This window comes from Epinephelus lanceolatus, chromosome 9, assembly GCF_041903045.1.
Source record: "Epinephelus lanceolatus isolate andai-2023 chromosome 9, ASM4190304v1, whole genome shotgun sequence".
Taxonomy (NCBI): domain Eukaryota; kingdom Metazoa; phylum Chordata; class Actinopteri; order Perciformes; family Serranidae; genus Epinephelus; species Epinephelus lanceolatus.
The window spans coordinates 14028519-14049266 of NC_135742.1; the positions used below are offsets into that span (position 1 = coordinate 14028519).

General features: G+C 37.4%; 1 long non-coding RNA gene across 1 annotated transcript in view; it reads left to right on the forward strand.

The window, feature by feature from the left end:
• LOC117252487 (uncharacterized) overlaps nucleotides 1-20748 on the forward strand; it is a 184754-nt gene that overhangs the window by 155132 nt on the left and 8874 nt on the right. Inside the window, exon 4 of the long non-coding RNA XR_004501331.2 lies at nucleotides 4750-4801. This is a non-coding gene — a long non-coding RNA (uncharacterized LOC117252487). The remainder of the gene's footprint in view (nucleotides 1-4749; nucleotides 4802-20748) is intronic.

The following is a 20748-nucleotide window of genomic DNA, read 5'->3' on the forward strand; positions in this document are numbered from 1 at the left end:
AATGAAATATGTTGTTTGCATGACGAGTATCAAATATGGAATATTGTCATATTTGGAACAAAGGCGGACTGTCAGTGTGCATGTAAATGTAGTCGTCATTTTTCCAAGCATGACCTTGATTGTTCCCTAACCACAAATTGTTACCGTGACAACAAAGCTCCCCTAATCTCAATTTAGTACCCAAACCATTATCTATCTCAAACCTAACCAAACCTTGTTGTCACATCATGAAACAGATTTATTTTTCAACAATAACTTATAATGATTTTGAATGGCACAGACAAAAATTGGTGTCCTGTAGTTAGGTGCACAGAATAAAAAGATTTCTGTTTGTTGTTCTAGAAAGCATGGACAGACAAACAATCCATTTTGGGGTTTAATTTGAAGGACTTGTTGGACTGATAGGACTGCTTTTGTTTTGATATTATCATTTTTTAATCAATACAAAGACTATGCACGCTCCCGCCACTCCTCCCTCTCACCCAAAAGGCTTTATAGTTTTACTATTGATATACATGAAGATAAAACTAATGAAAAAAGCAAAACAAAATGCAAATAATCAGCAACGACTTGCTCTGTGTTTATTGATCTGATGGGAAATGCTGCATTTTATGTCATTGAGATTTTGTATTCCAATAAGTTCATGTTTCAAAACACTCCATTGAATACAGTAGCAAAAAGCCACAGTCTGCTGGCAGCGACTGACTGAACCGGCTTCCTCTTTCTTTCATCTCCCCTCTAATCTTCTGTTTGCACAGCTCTCCGCCTTGTCAGCGTAGTTTGTTTAGGTTTTATGCCCATCAATACAGCTGTATTCCTCCGTCTCGTAGTACATCTGAAAAGATCATCTGCGATAGATTTGCAGGCAGAACATTTTCTCAGCCGCAATCCAGGGCTTTGTCTGGAAAATGATTAAGGAGTGTTTCACTCTAAACAGCAGCAAAGAAAACATCTTTCTGCTACTGAAAGTCTGCCAGTTCACTTTCCTTTCAACACAGAACAGTCCAAGAGGAAGATCATCTAAGAGGTGACTGCAGCAAATGTAGAAATGTTTTTTCTTTTTACTGCTCATGTGCACCTTATGGTGCAACATGCTTATCTTCCAGCAATAGCTCTATGTTTTGGAAAATATACTTATTTTCTTTCTTGCTGAGAGTTAGATGAGGAAAACAATGCTACTCTCAAATGTACGGTAATTATGCAGCTGGAGCCAGCAGCTTTGCTTATAGACTCAAAATGGGACAATATCTAGCTCTGTGAGAAGTAGAGCAAGACTTATTATTCTAATCTTATTGCAGATATATCAGCATTGTGTATGTTCAACACATTCTCGCTCCGACCTCGTCACATATCGACGTTTGGTAATGAACTTTCCTCGTCCAGATATGACGTGCAAGGTACCCTGGGTGCATTGGTTGTTGACATTCTGGGACGCTGTGTTAAGGTCTGCCTGTTACATGCATTGTCTTCTTTCAGAATAAACTTCACTTTTCACAGGAAATGTAAAACACCTCGAATTGACGTCTTTTTTCCCCTCGACAACAAATGCATGTGGTTACGTTAAGCCAACACGCACACGTGGTTGGGTTTAGGAAAAAAGAACACGGTTTGGCTCCACCAACTTAGTGAAAATTGGTGGTTGCTGGATCCACCCACCACTGCTTCCCCCCACCCCACGTGGACTCTTGCTGGTCAACTTTAAAACAAAGCCATATTTCTTTCATCGACGCAACAAGCCATTATCAACACGCTCCAACACAGTAGGTGGTGGTATGCAAGTTGGTTTGTGGTCCGTATAATTGAAAATTATAAAAGAACGACAACAATGTGTTCGAGACATGTCACTAGTGTGGAAGTTTTTCACATTTTCTAAGGAAGTTATTTATGCCAGGTATGGGGCAGTAAGGCAGTTTAGTGCGCATGACAAAAGGAGATTGTGGACAACGTGCGTAAAAGACGATGTGATGTTTGTGTTGATTTGGGTAATATGTGAGAATATATAGAAATAGGACATTGAGTCTGTAGGGGACCGTATGAGATGTAATTTTGGAAGGATTGGCCTGCCTTTTTTTTTGTTTGTTTGTTTTGGGGGTTTTTGTAAGGGTTTTTTTCTGCCTCATGTGAGTGGTGTGGATTTCCAGATAAGGAACAGAAACACAAGTCAAAACTGAGACCCCTCACAAACTAAGTGGCCGAAGAACTTTGGTAAGTTGAGACAGCCACCACAGTAGTGTTTAATATTTCTTGTCACTGCCATCTCCCATTGCAGGCCTTCTTTTGTAAACACCACAGGTGCCTGCCCAGACAGACTGTAGTAATCAATAACTGCGTTGCTTGTATTTTTTCAGGTAAACATGGACAACCCAGTCTCTCTGGGCTCATGTAAACACCATAAATGATCATGATCATAACCAGGATACGCCTCATTAACAGGTTATCAGTGTCCATGTAAACACACTCTCTGTCTAACCATTTCTAGGAACAAACGCCTGGCTGGTGTAAAAACCACTAATTGTGTGTTCATAGTTATGCTGGTTAAAATAATGGCAAAGAAAAATGCAGAAATAGACAAGTATTTTAGATGAGTGCTCTAACAGGCACATGAAGGAATGAATGTGAAGGTGCTCGCTGACCAGCGCTGCAGCTCAGCACAGAGAAAGAGAGTGTTGTTTTCCTTCAACCTCGGCAGCCAATGACTCACACTGCAAGGTGTTGCCAACAGACAGAGTTTGACAGTTTAATATTTATGCTGTCAATTCCAAAAACTAACCTTGGTAATTAGGGGAGGTGATTCCGGACAGATGTGGACGCAGGGACAAAAGAGCCTTTTGTTTGGCTCTTGTGAATGCAGCCACCTCTCCCATGACAGCATTAAAAAAGCAGGCCCAGAGTCATTGGCAGCCTGATTGGTCCGCTGCTCAGCATGCCGGATGAGGTCACAGTTCCTCATGGCATGATGTCACTCTTGGGTGGGATGTCACGTCAGGGAGCATTAGAGCGAGACGTCCCGTTGACTGCAGGGCAATTAGGGGCATTTCATCCATTTAAAAACTGAAGATTACACAAACTAAACCGAACAATTTAAACACAGCAACTCAATATTTTGCCAACACTGGAAATGTAAATACAAGCAGATGTGTGTTTTGGTTACAGAGACAGGTCTGTAAGATCTTTCAACAGCAATATACCTGAGTGCAGACAGGATACTGAACTACTGCTTCACTGTAAGCAAACAAAAACGTTACATTACTTTGCTCTGGAGTGTCTTCCTGGAATCTAAGGGATATCTACACCCTTTTCTCTGAAACAATATTTGCAGAAGCCTGGGATTTTTGGCATTTGTATGCACATTCTGAACACTATGTTCTCAAACAAAGATATCTTCTCTAAACCTTATTAACACTATCATACATCTAGACTGACCTCAAAATGCCATTATTACAGTGACATCACTGGATCAACTTTTCAGCTGCTGTGGCGTCTTTAAATTCTTTTCATGCTAAAATGGCTGATCTTAATTTAGAATAATAACGAGCCAGCCAGAGTGAAATACTTCAAAGACAACGTTGTAGGCAGGTAAACAAGTGGTTTAATCAGATATGCAGGACTCAATCCCTCAATCTCAATCAGAGTGCACCATTTTAAAATTAATCATCTACAGTTTTGTAATTCAAATTGATTTTATTACAGCAAAAAATCTGGCAAAATCAAAAGTACATTTTTTTCTCTCACCTGTAGTGCTATTTATCAATCTGCAATATTTTGGTTTAAGTTATCAAGTGTTGGAGATATCAGCCATAGATAGATGGCACTCGGCTTGTGGTGCTCAAAATGCCGAAAAAACTAATAGATAATCCACAGACCTTGCTGTGAGGAACTATTTTCTTTCTACTGAACTACACCTGCCAACTGTATCACTGCGCAGAAGGAAGCGTGCATCTACTCATGGACGAGAGGCTCATGTTCGTGACAGCGCAAGGTGTTAACATTAATGGTGTTCTCCTCGGTTGAGCTGTAACGTTAGCTAGGTCAGTGGTGCTAGGTGAGCTAGCAGTAGATGCACTCTTCCTTCTGCACAGTGATGCAGTTGCAGGTGTAATTTGGTAGAAAGATAGTCCCTACATGAAACACAACAACAAGATCTGTGGATTATCTTGAGTAACAGGGTCATGATTTCTGGAAAGAGACATTTCTGTTGAGTTTTTTAAATGTATTTATGATTTTGTGGTGAACCGTTCCTTTAATCCTTGGGAGCAAACATTTTAAAATCAACCGCAGTTTTGTCATCTTTTCAGTTTTCCTTAGAAATTCCACACAAAACTCACCCAGCGCAAGCTGCATCTGTTCCAAATTTAAGCCAATAAGTAAAGGAATTTTAATACTGGCTAAGTGTATCAGTAAGTGATTAAACTTCGCCATTAGAGCAGTTTATTTAACACTGAAAAAGTTATACTCAGATTAATCTTCCTGCAATATCTCTGAATAGCTCTTCACTATTAGCTGGATCCATTGAAGAACAAACATAATGAGATGAAAACTTTTATTTAATTCCTAAAGGTCAAATATGTACATAAACTAAATAATACATTAATGAAGAGATGATTACTGGTAGATAGATGGCCCACACTAACCACTTTCCACCATTTACACTAAGCTGTGGTTGTCGGTCAGCCTAACAGCCTCGGCTCAGCCTCTCTGCTGTAAGAACTGTCTGACCACTGACTGTAATTCTGTTTTCCCTCCCAACAGATCACACACCACAAACACCACAAACTGCTGCTTGTCCACAGGAACACATCAGGTATGTCCAACATCAATCATGCTCAGCCTATGATGAGTGCATTTAGGAAATGAAAAGAAAAATACGACTGTAGGCTCTCACATAAATACTGATCAGATTTTTCCCCCCATATTCAGATCCCTTAAACCTTTAAAAGATGCTATTAGGGAACTTCAGCACACTGAGCTAATGTATTAGCTGAAGTTTAAGACCAACATTTTAATTTGAAGGTTACCACTGAAGCATTTTAAGGTTACTTGTTTATATAATGACACAAAGAACCCACTGATGCTTATTCAACACCGCAGATTAGTATTCATAAAATCCGCCCAAACTGCAAACTCCTTAATAAAAGAGAACTTCACACTAATTATTCAAGCAAAGCACATTTTTTACAGCAGCTGGTACTTTGTCAAATTCATCAACTTCATTGCTGACATAAGCCAATAACATAAACCACAGACCAGGCTTATCCTCCTGCAACGTTACAGACATCGACATCATGTATTGACTTTTTCCCCTGTCAGCCCACCTGGGCAGAGAGTGAGAGCCAAGTACAGGTAGTTGCCATAAACACTCAGGCTTTATCGTCGGGGGGCAAACACAGTCAGGAGTCATTTTGTTGCACACTCTAGTTTAATGAGAGATGACCTCAAGCCATTTATAGGCAGTAAAGGACACCCTGTAGCAGCTGAAGTGCATCAGAGCCAGAGGATTCAGGCAGAGGTTGAAGTGTATACGGTCAGTCGAGACAGAAGACATGTCAACAGGGAGGAGGGGACCCTTTTTAGCTGAAGACTCTAAACATGTTGTGGTGGTGAAGTGAATCCAGGTGTGATTAGTTTGTCATTCCCTTGATTTAAATTCTCGCATTTAATCCTGCTGTGTGGTTTGGCAGGTTTCAGCTTTTCTCACACTGAAATGAGCTAAGGAAAATCCCTTAATGAGTTGAATGAAATGTGGGCCAAGTGTGGTGTTAGAGCATGAGGCTGGCATTATTTTCTTTTATCACCAATTCATTGTTGATTGTGGTCTCTGCAGGGGATTTGTTATCCTAATAAAAATATCTTTAAAAACTCTACTGTTGCCCCTTTAAGCGAAATACGTTGTTTCTTTATGTTTCAACAATGCTGTGGTTACGAGTGGTTAAGTTTAGTCACAAAAACCACTTGGTTATGGTTTGGAAAAGATTATGTTTTGGCTTAAAATATCTGCTTTTGACATTCCAGCTGGAAACACAGTAATGTCTTGTTTTTTTAAAAAAAAAGACGTTCCTCATGGCACTATCCCAGCTGGAAATGGAACAGTGTCATGGTTAAACAAAAAATAAAATTAAATTTAAAAAAAGCTTTTGGTGGCACTTTCCTCAGTAGAAAAACAGAGAGGGGTTGCTAAAACACCCGGATGTGGTGCCAAAAAAGCTGTTGGAAAAACAGCTACAGGTTGCTAAAAAAAAACAAAAGCCAGTGGAGAAACAGTGAGGGTGTTCTACAAAACACCCATATTTGGTACCTAAAAAGCTGCCAGAAAAAAAGTGACGGATCGTTACAAAACATCCAAGTTTAATGCTTTAAAAAATGCTGGAAAAAATACAATGGGCTGCTAAAAAACACCTAGATTTGGTGCCTAAAAAGTTGCAAGAAAAACAATGGATTGTTTCAAAACACCTTCAAAACTCCCCATGTTTGTTGCCTAAAAAGCTGTTGGAAAAACACAATGTATCATTACAAAACACCTACGTTTGGTGCCCAAAAAGCTGCTGGAAAAACAGCTACAAGGTGCTAAAAAAAACCACCCATGTTTGGTGCCTGAAGGCCTGTGTTGGATCGCTAAACAAAAACAACAACCAAAAAACAGGTGTGGTGCCCAACAAGCTTTTAGAAAAAGGATAGATCATTCCAAAACACCCACATTCAGTGCATGAAAATTCTGGAAAAAATACTAAAGAACACCCATGTTTGTAGCCTAAAATTCTGCTGGCAAAATGCATGAAGATTCATTACAAAACACCTATGTTTGGTGCCTAAAAAGCTGCTGGAGAAACAGCTACAGGTTGCTAAAAAAAAACCCCTACATTTTGTCAAAAGGCATCAGAAACAGAGTGAGGGCTCACTGCAGAACGCCCATGTTTGGTGCCTAAAAAGACTCTGGAAAAACAGTGTCAGGTCGCTAAAAAAAAAGGAATGGTTCGGTGCCTAAAAAGCTGTTAGAAAAAGATGGATCATTCCAAAACACCCATGTTAGGTGCAAAAAAATGCTGGAAAAAATACACTGGTCGCTACAAAACACCTATGTTTGGTGCCTAAAAAGCTGCTGGAAAACAGTCTCAAGTTGCTAAAATATTCCCACATTTGGTGCCTAAAAGCCATTGGAAAAACAGTGACAGGTCACTGAACCAAACAGTGTTTGTTGGTCTTGAACAGTAGTCTGCAGTAGTCTGTAGCTTGGTAACCGTCTCCTCTAGGTGTCACACCATTCACCATCACCTCCGACTCCACAAGACAAGAAGAAACTTAAGATATTCTAGTTGTATGGATTTGTGTTCATTAGTATACCATAGTACTCCTGGGAAACTTGCAGCACCCTCATCATATGTGACAGTCATGGCACACAACAGAAGCTCAGACATGCTAGAAAACATGGAGAAAACAGGGGGGGTGGGGAGGGTCTACATTCACTCTCCTCATACATGGCCAAAGCCGATGGCACAGGGGCCCTTCACCCAAGGTAGAGTTTTGTTGTGCTAAAACCCAGGGATCCAGGCCATGTTATTGAGCAATATGCACTGCTTTGTGTGATGGGGTCCGCCCCCTCGTGCTCTGCTTGTGTTTTATCTCCCCTTTGACAAAGGAAGAGGCCCCGCAAACAGCCACCTTCACACCTCTCTTAGCAGCTCTTCTCAATGAGCTCAAGCACCTCTCCATTCATACGTGGAAATATACTACGCACCAAAAAAAATCAGGGTAATGGTGACTGTGCAGCCCTTTCTCCTCACCGTGAAGAGGAAGAACAAAAAAGCGTATCCTGCGACGTATTGAGATCTTCATATGAAAGAGGAAAAAGCAAGGCTCCTGTTCAGTTATTGGCATTGAAATGTTTATAGGTTTTTCCGAAAGGGCAATTGAGGGGTGAAACGTTCGACAATAGGCCCCGAAAAAACTCCAACAGCTTGGAACCTTTATGAAAGTGCCAAATATGAATCACTGCACTGCGGATGCCAGACGGGCCTTTCCTGTGTTGCTAAGAGAGCTCCTTGGACTGAAACAGGCCAGGCGGCCAGAGGGGGGTTAAGTGTTTCGGATGGCTGTACAGTGCTGCACGGTAGATATGACTTGATGCTCCTATTTCTGCCCTGCAGCATGGGTGGTCTGCGCTTGATTTTATACTGCCACCTATTAGCACCATGAGCCAGTGATTTATGCAGCTGTCAACTTCAACTTCATCAGCTCCGTCAGCCACTGGTGAATTGTGGGTATGCTGGCAAAGCCTTTCCTCTCTGCACCTCCTACTTTGGGGCTAAAGTAAACCACCCCTGAGAGCAGAAAGAAGGAAAAAAATGCTGTTAAGGAGAAAAATACAATTTAGATAAATAACAACCATGCATACCACTGAGGCCTCCTCTGTGGAGAACTTCCAGCCTAAACATCTGGCTGGCTGCATGTAAGGAAAAGACTGTTTGAGTTAAAGCAAGGTGAGAAAGGAGGAATTCATGGCTGGAACAGCCAACTAACAGTTGAAGTGCTTGGGGATCAGTCAGAGGCTGCACAGAATTATTGAGGGCAAGTGTTGCTGGGAAAAGTGCTGTATGGAGGAAAGTAAAAAATAGCTGTATTCATGGCAGTAGATTTTCTAAAAGTACATAAGCATCTCACTTAATGTGAAGATATTGTGCTTGAGGACAAAATGTGTTAAATGGGAAAATCTGTTGAAAATTAGTCGAGTGAGTGAGCGGTGAGTTATTTTGCATCAAGCCGTAATGGAAACTGTGGCTAACAGCTCTTATTCGCTGGTTAATGAAGAAAAAGGTGTTATTCCCCGTGGGCAGAGCAGAGTAATGGGCTTTGGCTTGGTTGTAATGAGGCTGCTAGATTCTGGCCGGAGTGGCCAATTTAAACAAACACAGGCATGAAAGGAAGGTGAACTGTGTATATGGGTGATTTACAGTATGTAATTCTTTACCATAAGGAGTGTATTAGCAACAAAAAAGGCACTTCGGCTGCTACTGTGATGCTCAGGGCGCTGCATCCGAGATTAAAATGCTGATTTGTGTTAAAGACATTGGGGCCTTTAAAGTGTCAGAGGCTAATGTTTTCTTTACTGCAGCCCAAGAATGTTAAACTTTATTAAACACCTGTTAAAATAATACTTGTCACAGTCAGTTTGTGGGAAACGTCCTGTTGGATGGATCTGAGAGGAAAATCCGAAGATGCAGTGGTCTTGATAAGTGATTCCCAGACTCGGAGTATACCCGAGGGGGTACTTCTGCAGTTGCTCTGGGGCAAGTGGAAAGACTGTGGAGGAGCGGAACAAAATAATTATTTGATATTTTTAAATATATCCACACGGCACTAGCCTGAGTCAGTTATAACATCTTAAAGCCACGTGTTGTTATTATTAGAAATCGTATGAAATGTAGTGAACATGCAAACAGAAAAAAATTGTTAGCTAAAAATGTGTCAAAATATTGTTTAAATAGTTAGCTAAAAGTAATAAACAAACTGTTGAAAAAAATCAATGGATCAACAGTTACCTAGTTGAAATAATAAACATTAGCCAGAGGTTATCAATAATGTGTTCTAACAGTTAGATAAAACACTGCATAAACAGCTGAAATAGAAAGCTAAAAGTAATAAATGGACAAACGGTTGAAACACTTTGGTGAAGTAATCAATATTAGCTGAAAGTAATGAATAAACTGTTGTGATGAGGCGATAAATTAACCACTAAATTTAATGGAATAGGTGAAAATTACCTAAAATGAATGGATAAACATTAGCTAAAAGTAATAAATAAATTGTTGAAATGATGAGCTAATATGTATGGATACAGTTGTGAAATAGTTAGCTAAAAGTATTAAATAAAAAGCTAAACTCAAAGTTCAGTGTGTCAGATTTAGGGGGATGTAGTGATATCTAGTGGTGAAGATTGCAGATTGCAACCAGCTTAAACTTCTCCCGGTTAGAATTCCTGTGTTCATTGTTTAGGAGTTTTTTTTTTGTTTTTTTTTTAACCAGGAGCCAAATTATCCGCGGGTCCATGTCACTGGTCCGACAGCCCATTGGTTCGACATCCCATTAGTCCGACTGTCCGCGGTGCTGAATGGCTCGCGGTGGGCGTATGGTGCGCCGTGACCGGCTCTGGGTCAGCTGGGAAAGGCTTGAGGCGGAGCAGGCTCACGGCTTATGTGTTTGTCACTTTCTTTTTCATTTCAACCCACACCATGATCTTTTCCTGACCCTAACCAAGTGGTTTTTGTGCCTAAACCTAACCAGACCTTAACCACAGGGCATCATGATGATTTCGGAACAACGGGACTTCAGAACAATGGGTTCAATATGGTCGGAACAATGGGATGTCAAACCAATGGGCTGTCAGACCAATGGGCAGTTCCCTTATCCGCAGAGGTCTCTTTCTCTCCAAAACAAACAGACCCGGTGATTTAAACTGGTAAAAACACTGAATGAAGCAGTTTCACGTTACAAATCAGTGTTTCTCCAACGCTGTTCGGCATGTTGGAGACAGGCAGGTTTGCCCGCTACATGCTAATGTATGATCACCTTTTGTCTCTGATAACTTAAGATCCAGATGTTCACGTAAATTAACCAGTTTCACCTTATAAGCCAGTGTGTTTCTGATGCTGCTCCCCACAGATGGGCTTCTAACTACGGTGGCTGCTGCGCTGGAGCCAGTGTTCGGTTTGTCCGTTCTGGGCTACTGTAGAAACATGGTGGTGAACATGGCAATCTCCATAAACAAGGACTCGCTCCCTATGAAGATATAACCCAGCAAGCAATAGTCGTGATTTGAATGTATTGGCTATATTTAGCTCCGATTTAGTCTAGCTACATGTAACCCAAATCTAGCCGATTTAATTTTGAAAGTGATTAAATGTAATTTTCGCCATTGCAGATGGTGTGCGGTATGATATTCAATCACGTATGGAGAGTCAACAGTAATTTAAATATGTTTATCTCCATTTTTTGGACATGGTCTCTACATAGCCGTATAATTGATGACGTCTACACTTTGGCTATGGTTAGACGTCTACCAAATTTTCACTGACTGCCCAAATTCAGCCGTGATTTAGCCTAGACGTCAGGTCTTCATGTAGACGGCTATTAGACGTTTTTTAAACCAAAAAATGCTTGCTGGGAAACGGCTCATTCTGAGGTATGGAATACACAATGATTGTTATATTCAGGTGATTGTACAGTAAAGTAAACTTACTTATTATATTTTATTTCTCCCAATATATCCTCCTAATTCCTATGCACAGGACCTTTAAGCTAGCTTGCTAAAAGTAATGCAAAACAGTTATATAACAGTCAGATTAAATTACATGAAATTTGTGGATGCACATGTTTTCAGCCTTCTTCTGCTGTGTGAAAGAGAAACCTGTTAGCTGCCACAAATCTACTTCCTGTTGTTTGTTTTTTAACGTCACTCTTAACTACACTACTGTACTGCTGCTTGGTTTGCCTTAAAGGGGAACTACAGTACAGGCCAAAAGTTTGGACACACCTTCTCATTCAATGCGTTTTCTTTATTTTCATGACTATTTACATTGTAGATTCTCACTGAAGGCATCAAAACTGTGAATGAACACATGTGGAGTTATGTACTTAACAAAAAAAGGTGAAATAACTGAAAACATGTTTTATATTCTAGTTTCTTCAAAATAGCCACCCTTTGCTCTGATTACTGCTTTGCACACTCTTGGCATTCTCTCCATGAGCTTCAAGAGGTAGTCACCTGAAATGGTTTCCACTTCACAGGTGTGCCTTATCAGGGTTAATTAGTGGAATTTCTTGCTTTATCAATGGGGTTGGGACCATCAGTTGTGTTGTGCAGAAGTCAGGTTAATACACAGCCGACAGCCCTATTGGACAACTGTTAAAATTCATATTATGGCAAGAACCAATCAGCTAACTAAAGAAAAACGAGTGGCCATCATTACTTTAAGAAATGAAGGTCAGTCAGTCCGGAAAATTGCAAAAACTTTAAATGTGTCCCCAAGTGGAGTCGCAAAAACCATCAAGCGCTACAACGAAACTGGCACACATGAGGACCGACCCAGGAAAGGAAGACCAAGAGTCACCTCTGCTTCTGAGGATAAGTTCATCCGAGTGACCAGCCTCAGAAATCGCAAGTTAACAGCAGCTCAGATCAGAGACCAGATGAATGCCACACAGAGTTCTAGCAGCAGACCCATCTCTAGAACAACTGTTAAGAGGAGACTGCGCCAATCAGGCCTTCATGGTCAAATAGCTGCTAGGAAACCACTGCTAAGGAGAGGCAACAAGCAGAAGAGATTTGTTTGGGCCAAGAAACACAAGGAATGGACATTAGACCAGTGGAAATCTGTGCTTTGGTCTGATGAGTCCAAATTTGAGATCTTTGGTTCCACCCACTGTGAAGCATGGAGGAGGAGGTGTGATGGTGTGGGGGTGTTTTGCTGGTGACACTGTTGGGGATTTATTCAAAATTGAAGGCACACTGAACCAGCATGGCTACCACAGCATCCTGCAGCGACATGCCATCCCATCCGGTTTGCGTTTAGTTGGACGATCATTTATTTTTCAACAGGACAAACACATCTCCAGGCTGTGTAAGGGCTATTTGACCAAGAAGGAGAGTGATGGAGTGCTGTGGCAGATGACCTGGCCTCCACAGTCACCGGACCTGAACCCAATCGAGATGGTTTGGGGTGAGCTGGACCGCAGAGTGAAGGCAAAGGGGCCAACAAGTGCTAAACACCTCTGGGAACTCCTTCAAGACTGTTGGAAAACCATTTCAGGTGACTACCTCTTGAAGCTCATGGAGAGAATGCCAAGAGTGTGCAAAGCAGTAATCAGAGCAAAGGGTGGCTATTTTGAAGAAACTAGAATATAAAACATGTTTTCAGTTATTTCACCTTTTTTTGTTAAGTACATAACTCCACATGTGTTCATTCATAGTTTTGATGCCTTCAGTGAGAATCTACAATGTAAATAGTCATGAAAATAAAGAAAACGCATTGAATGAGAAGGTGTGTCCAAACTTTTGGCCTGTACTGTACATTGAGTTTCAAAATACATGCACATTGTTCCTATGGTCAGAGATGGTCCAAAAATATCAGTGGACATGAACGACTTTCTCCCAGATCCAAATGCTGGAGCTGTAAAACTCAAACTTGTGATGTCCATTGATAGTGAATTGGGAAATATGTTTTAGATGACATTGAGAGCCCCAGGGGGAATGTTCTGAGTATATGGGTACATTTTGTTTCAGAACTGAGAACACTACAATAAAAGAAAGCCCATAGCGGTATAAAAACACTCTGTGGGTCCACAAAATCAGGCTCCCATTTATTGCCTATGGAGCAGCTCCAGATTAAATACCCTATGACATCACAAGTTTGAGACTTACTTCTCTGGTTTCTGGCTTTTGGGAGAGAGTAGGTAGTGTTCACAATATCGATTGAGCTTTCCCAGGCCGTGGAAATAACTTATTGGAATTCTTAAATTAGGTGGTGTTCCCCTTTAACATGCAGCTGTCTTGAGTGCAGATGCTCCAGACCTACATCACAGATATGCACAGTGAGTTGTTGGCGTTGGTTACATGCAGGGTGTGACTAGTGGCGTAGGCTTCTCCTTGGTGTAAAGTGGTTTACTTAATTTATGCTGGGTCAGAAGCAAAGGTCATGCTTTCGAGATGAGAAAAAAAGCCTGTTAAGGTCACACGCAAGCTTTCCAGATGCCAGAAAGTGTGATCAAACAGTTCCCAATTAGAACCATATAATTTGGTAACATTATGATATTAAAGATGGCAGCTTGGTTTTCCCAAGCAAAACTAACTTCACAAGCGGCTGACCATAATTTGGGGTTGTGTTGCATTTATGCAGAGGGGTAATGGTGCAGGAGGAGGTTGTGTGCATGTGTGTGTGTGGTAGAGATGGTAGGAGTTGCTGCAGAGACAGAGAAATATCTGGAGGAGAAAATGGTTGGTAAGCATTCAAATATGCATTTCTTTAGTCCAGAAGCAACATGACTGGAGGATGAAAGGGCGGAGAGTAGGTAGGAACATGAGTGTGTCACAGGGGAGGCTTTTGGGCTTTTGGCTGTCAGTGCTGGAAAAATGTAGAGGGAAAAAACTTTTACATACATCATACAGACTGAGCATATAACAGCAGACACTGCAGTCAAGGTGTCATGGTAACAAGAAAATAAACACGAAAACAAAGACAACAACTTGTAACTGCTGAGAACAAAGGGCAGATAGGGTGAGAAATCTCAGCATACCTTATGTGCTTTAAAGGTACAGTTCAACATTGTGGGACGTACACATTATTTGCTTTCTTGCTGAGAGTTACATGAGAAGATTCACACCACTGTCATATCTGTCTGTTAAATATACAGCTAGAGCCAGTCACGAGCCAGTTAGCTGAGCTTAGCATGAATATGTATGTAAAATATACCAGAAAAAAATAGTCGTAGTATAGCATATCCTTCAAAATGATAAAAAAAAAAACATAGAAAAGTGAGAAATCATGAAAAAACATCATGGTATAGTATGTCATCTAAAATCATGAAAGAATGTCATAGTATAGTATGTCCTCCAAAATCATGAAAAAACCCATAGTATAGTGTGTCGTCAAATATCATGAAAAAAGGCCACAGTATCTCATATCTTCCAAAATCATGAAAAAAGTCATAGTATAGCATGTCGTCAATAATCATGAAAAAAGTAATAGTATAGTTTTTTGTCCAAAATCATGAAAAAACTTCAAAGTATAGTATGTCATCCAAAATCATGAGGAAAAATATCATAGTATAGTATGTCGTCCAAAATCATGAAAAAAAAAGTCATTGTATGGTATGTCATCAAAAAATGTGATAAAAACATCATAGTATAGTATGTTATAAAAAAATCATGAAAAAAAGTCATAGTATAGTATGTCGTCCAAAATCATGAAAAAAAAGTCATTGTATGGTATGTCATCAAAAAATATGATAAAAACATCATAGTATAGTATGTTATTAAAAAAATCATGAAAAAAAGTGACAGTATAGTATGTCGTCCAAAATCATGAAAAAACGTCACAGTATAGTATGTCATCAAAAATAATGAAAAACAGTCATAGTATAGTATGTCGTCCAAAGTCATGGCAGAAAGTCATAGTATAGTATGTCGTCTGTCATCATGAAAAAAAAGTCATAGTATAGTATGTCGTCCAAAATCCTAAAAAAAGTTATAGTATAGTATGTCGTCCAAAGTCATGAAAAAATATCATAGTATAGTATGTTGTCCAAAATCATGAAAAAAAGTCATAGTATCGTATGTTGTCTAACATCTTGAAAAAAAGTCATAGTATAGTATGTTGTCCAAAATCATGAAAAAATATCATAGTATAGTATGTCGTCCAAAATCATGAAAAAAGTCATAGTATAGTATGTTGTCTAACATCATGAAAAAAAGTCATAGTATAGTATGTCATCTAACATTTTGAAAAAACTCATAGTATCGTATGTTGTCTAACATCTTGAAAAAAAGTCATAGTATAGTATGTCGTCCAAAATCATGAAAAAATATCATAGTATAGTATGTTGTCCAAAATCATGAAAAAAAGTCATAGTATAGTATGTAGTCCAAAATAATGAAAAAATATCATAGTATAGTATGTTGTCCAAAATCATGAAAAAAAGTCATAGTATAGTATGTCGTCCAAAATCCAGAAAAAAGTCATAGTATAGTATGTCGTCCAAAATCATGAAAAAAGTCATAGTATAGTATGTTGTCCAAAATCATGAAAAAGTATCATAGTATAGTATGTTGTCCAAAATCGTTAAAAAAATATCATAGTATAGTATGTTGCCCAAAATCCTGAAAAAATATCATAGTATAGTATGTCGTCCAAAATCATGAAAAAATGTCATAGTATAGTATGTCGTCCAAAATCATGAAAAAACGTCATAGTATAGTATGACGTCCAAAATCATGAAAAAAAGTCATAGTATAGTATGTCGTCTAACATCATGAAAAAAAAGTCATAGTATAGTATGTTGTCTAAAATCATGACAGGAAGTCATAGTATAGTATGTTGTCCAAAATCCTGAAAAAAAGTCATAGTATAGTATGTCGTTCAAAATCATTAAAAAATATCATACTATATTATGTCGTCCAAAATCATGAAAAAATGTCATAGTATAGTATGTTGTCCAAAATCATGAAAAAACATCATAGTATAGTATGTCGTCCAAAATCATGAAAAAAAACATCATAGTATAGTATGTCATCCAAAATCATGAAAAAAAGTCATAGAATAGTATGTCATTAAAAATCATAGAAAAATATCATAAAATAGTGTGTCATCCAAAATCATGAAAGGAAGTCATAGTATAGTATGTCGTCCAAAGTCATGACAGAAAGTCATAGTATGTCGTCTAACATCATGAAAAAAAGTCATAGTATCGTATATTGTCTAACATCTTGAAAAAAAGTCATAGTATAGTATGTCGTCCAAAATCATGAAAAAATATCACAGTATAGTATGTTGTCCAAAATCATGAAAAAAAGTCATAGTATAGTATGTCGTCCAAAATCATGAAAAAAACATCATAGCATAGTATGTCGTCCAAAATCATGAAAAAATATCATAGTATAGTATGTCGTCCAAAATCATGAAAAAAGTCATAGTATAGTATGTCGTCTAACATCATGAAAAAAAGTCATAGTATAGTATGTTGTCCAAAATCATGAAAAAATATCATAGTATAGTATGTTGTCCAAAATCATGAAAAAAAGTCATAGTATAGTATGTCGTCCAAAACCATTAAAAAATATCATAGTATAGTATGTTGTCCAAAATCATTAAAAAATATCATACTATATTATGTCGTCCAAAATCATGAAAAAACATCATAGTATAGTATGTCGTCCAAAATCATGAAAAAAAGTCATAGAATAGTATGTCATCAAAAATCATACAAAAATATCATAAAATAGTATGTCATCCAAAATCATGAAAGGAAGTCATAGTATAGTATGTCGTCCAAAGTCATGACAGAAAGTCATAGTATGTCGTCTAACATCTTGAAAAAAAGTCATAGTATAGTATGTTGTCCAAAATCATGAAAAAATATCATCGTATAGTATGTCGTCCAAAATCATGAAAAAAACATCATAGTATAGTATGTCGTCCAAAATCATGAAAAAATATCATAGTATAGTATGTTGTCCAAAATCATGAAAAAATATCATAGTATAGTATGTTGTCCAAAATCATGAAAAAAAGTCATAGTATAGTATGTCGACCAAAATCATGAAAAAATATCATAGTATAGTATGTTGTCCAAAATCATTAAAAAATATCATACTATATTATGTCGTCCAAAATCATGAAAAAACATCATAGTATAGTATGTCGTCCAAAATCATGAAAAAAAGTCATAGAATAGTATGTCATCAAAAATCATACAAAAATATCATAAAATAGTGTGTCATCCAAAATCATGAAAGGAAGTCATAGTATAGTATGTCGTCCAAAGTCATGACAGAAAGTCATAGTATGTCGTCTAACATCTTGAAAAAAAGTCATAGTATAGTATGTTGTCCAAAATCATGAAAAAATATCATCGTATAGTATGTCGTCCAAAATCATGAAAAAAACATCATAGTATAGTATGTCGTCCAAAATCATGAAAAAATATCATAGTATAGTATGTCGTCCAAAATCATGAAAAAAGTCATAGTATCGTATGTTGTCTAACATCTTGGAAAAAAGTCATAGTATAGTATGTCGACCAAAATCATGAAAAAATATCATAGTATAGTATGTTGTCCAAAATCATGAAAAAAAAGTCATAGTATAGTATGTCGACCAAACTCATGAAAAAATATCATAGTATAGTATGTCGTCCAAAATCATGAAAAAAAGTCATAGTATAGTATGTCGACCAAAATCATGAAAAAATATCATAGTATAGTATGTCGTCTAACATCATGAAAAAAAGTCATAGTATAGTATGTCGTCTAACATTTTGAAAAAAAGTCATAGTATCGTATGTTGTCTAACATCTTGAAAAAAAGTCATAGTATAGTATAGTATAGTATGTCGTCCAAAATCATGAAAAAAAGTCATAGTATAGTATGTCATCCAAAATCATTAAAAAATGTCATAGTATAGTATGTCATCCAAAATAATGAATAAAAGTCATAGAATACTATGTCATCCATAATCATTAAAAAATATCATAGTATAGTATGTCATCCAAAATCATTAAAAAAGTCATATTATAGTGTATTGTCCAAAATAATAAAAAAAGTCATAGTGTAGTATGTCGTCCAAAATCAGGAAAAAAGTCATAGTATAGTATGTCATCCAACATAATGAAAAAAAGTCATAGTATAGCATGTCGTCCAAAATCATGAAAAAAGTCATAGTATAGTATGTTGTCCGAAATCATGAAAGAAGTCATATTATAGTGTATCGTCCAAAATCATGAAAAACGTCATAGTATATTATGTCGTCCAAAAGCATGAAAAAAAGTCATAGTATAGTATTTCATCAAAAATCATTGAAAATATCATAAAATAGTGTGTCATCCAAAATAATAAAAAAAAGTCATAGTCTAGTACGTCGTCCAAAGAAATGAAAAAATATCATGGTATAGTATGTTGTCAAACATCATGAAAAAAGTCATAGTATAGTATGTCGTCTAACATCATGAAAAAAAGTCATAGTATAGTATGTTGTCTAACATCATGAAAAAAAGTCATAGTATAGTATGTCGTCCAAAATCATTAAAAAAATATCATAGTATAGTATGTCATCCAAAATAATGAAAAAAAAGTCATAGTATAATATGTCGTCCAAAATCATTAAAAAAATATCATAGTATAGTATGTCATCCAAAATAATGAAAAAAAAGTCATAGTATAGTATGTCGTCCAAATTCATGAAAAAACGTCACAGTATGTCGTCCAAAATCATGAACAAAGTCATAGTATGGTATGTCGTCCGAAATCATGAAAAAAGTCATATTATAGTGTATCGTCCAAAATCATGAAAAAATGTCATAGTATATTATGTCATCCAAAATCATGAAAAAAAGTCATAGAATAGTATTTCATCAAAAATCATTGAAAATATCATAAAATAGTGTGTCATCCAAAATCATGAAAATACGTCATAGTATCGTATGCTGTCTAACATCTTGAAAAAAAGTCATAGTATAGTATGTCGTCCAAGATCATTAAAAAAAGCGTCATATTATAGTGCATTGTCCAAAATCATGAAAAAACATCATACTATAGTATGTCGTCCAAAATCATGAAAAAAGTGATATTATAGTGTATCGTCCAAAATCATAAAAAAAAAGTCATAGTATAGTATGTCGTCCAAAATCATGAAAAAACGTCACAGTACAGTATGTCGTCCAAAATCATAAAAAAAGTCATAGTATAGTATGTCGTCCAAAATCATTAAAAAAAAAACGTCATATTATAGTGTATTGTCCAAAATCATGAAAAAAATATCATAGAATAGTATGTCGTCCAAAATCATGAAAAAACTGTCAAAGTATAGTGTGTTGTAAAAAAATATTTTTGAAAAAAATATCACATAGTATGTCAATCAAAATCATGAAAACCCGTCATAGCATAGTATGTCATCAAAAATCATCAAAAAAAGTCAAAGAATGGTATGTCGTCTGAAATCATGAAAAAAAATCTTAGTATAGTATGCCCTAAAAAATCATGAAAAAACATAGTATAGTATGTCATCAAAAATCATGAAAAAAAAGTCATAGTATGGTATGTCATCAAAAAATGTGATAAAAACATCATAGTATAGTATGTTATCAAAAATCATGAAAAGAAGTCATAGTATAGTATGTCATCCAGAATCATGAAAAAACATCATACAGTATGTTATCAAAAATCATTAAAAAAAGTCATAGTATGGTATGTCATCAAAAATGTGATAAAAACGTTATAGTATATCACATCCTCAAAAATGTCATAGTACAGTATGACTTTGAAAATCAGGAAAAAATACCATAGAATAGTATCAGAATCAGAACAAGAATCAGAATCAGAATCAGCTTTATTTGCCATGTAAGTGTTTACATAGAAGAAATTTGACTCTGGTAGACTTGCTGTCAGTGTATCAGAATTGACATAAGTAATCAAAATGTAGAAGAAGTGGAATATACAGAAATACACAATATACAAAAAATATACAGATGTACATCAAATACAAAAAATTTCACAATATACAAGGACGCAAGTGTTGTTTGTCCTGCCACTCTGTGACTGTTAGGAGTTCATCAGAGCGACAGCCCAGAGTGTGAGGGGTCTGCAAAGATGTTCCCTGCCCGTTTCCTGACCCCTGACCAGTACAGGTCCTCGATGGACAGAAGATCAGTCCCAATAATCCTCTCTGCACACCTGATTGTCCGTTTCAGTCTGTTCCTGTCCAGTTTGGTGGCAGATCCAAACCAGACCGTGATGGATGTGCAGAGAACAGACTGTATTATGGCTGTGTAGAATGTGATCAGCAGTTTCTGAGGCAGGTTGAGCTTCCTGAGCTGTCGCAGGAAGTACAGCCTCTGCGGGGCCTTTTTCCAGACAGTGTTTATGTGGGAGGTCCACTTCAGGTCCCGAGAGATTGTGGTACCCAGAAACCTGAAGGTGTCCACAGTAGACACTGTGCTGTTGAGGATGGTGAGGCGGGGCAGTGTCGGGGGGCTTCTCCTGAAGTCTGCTGT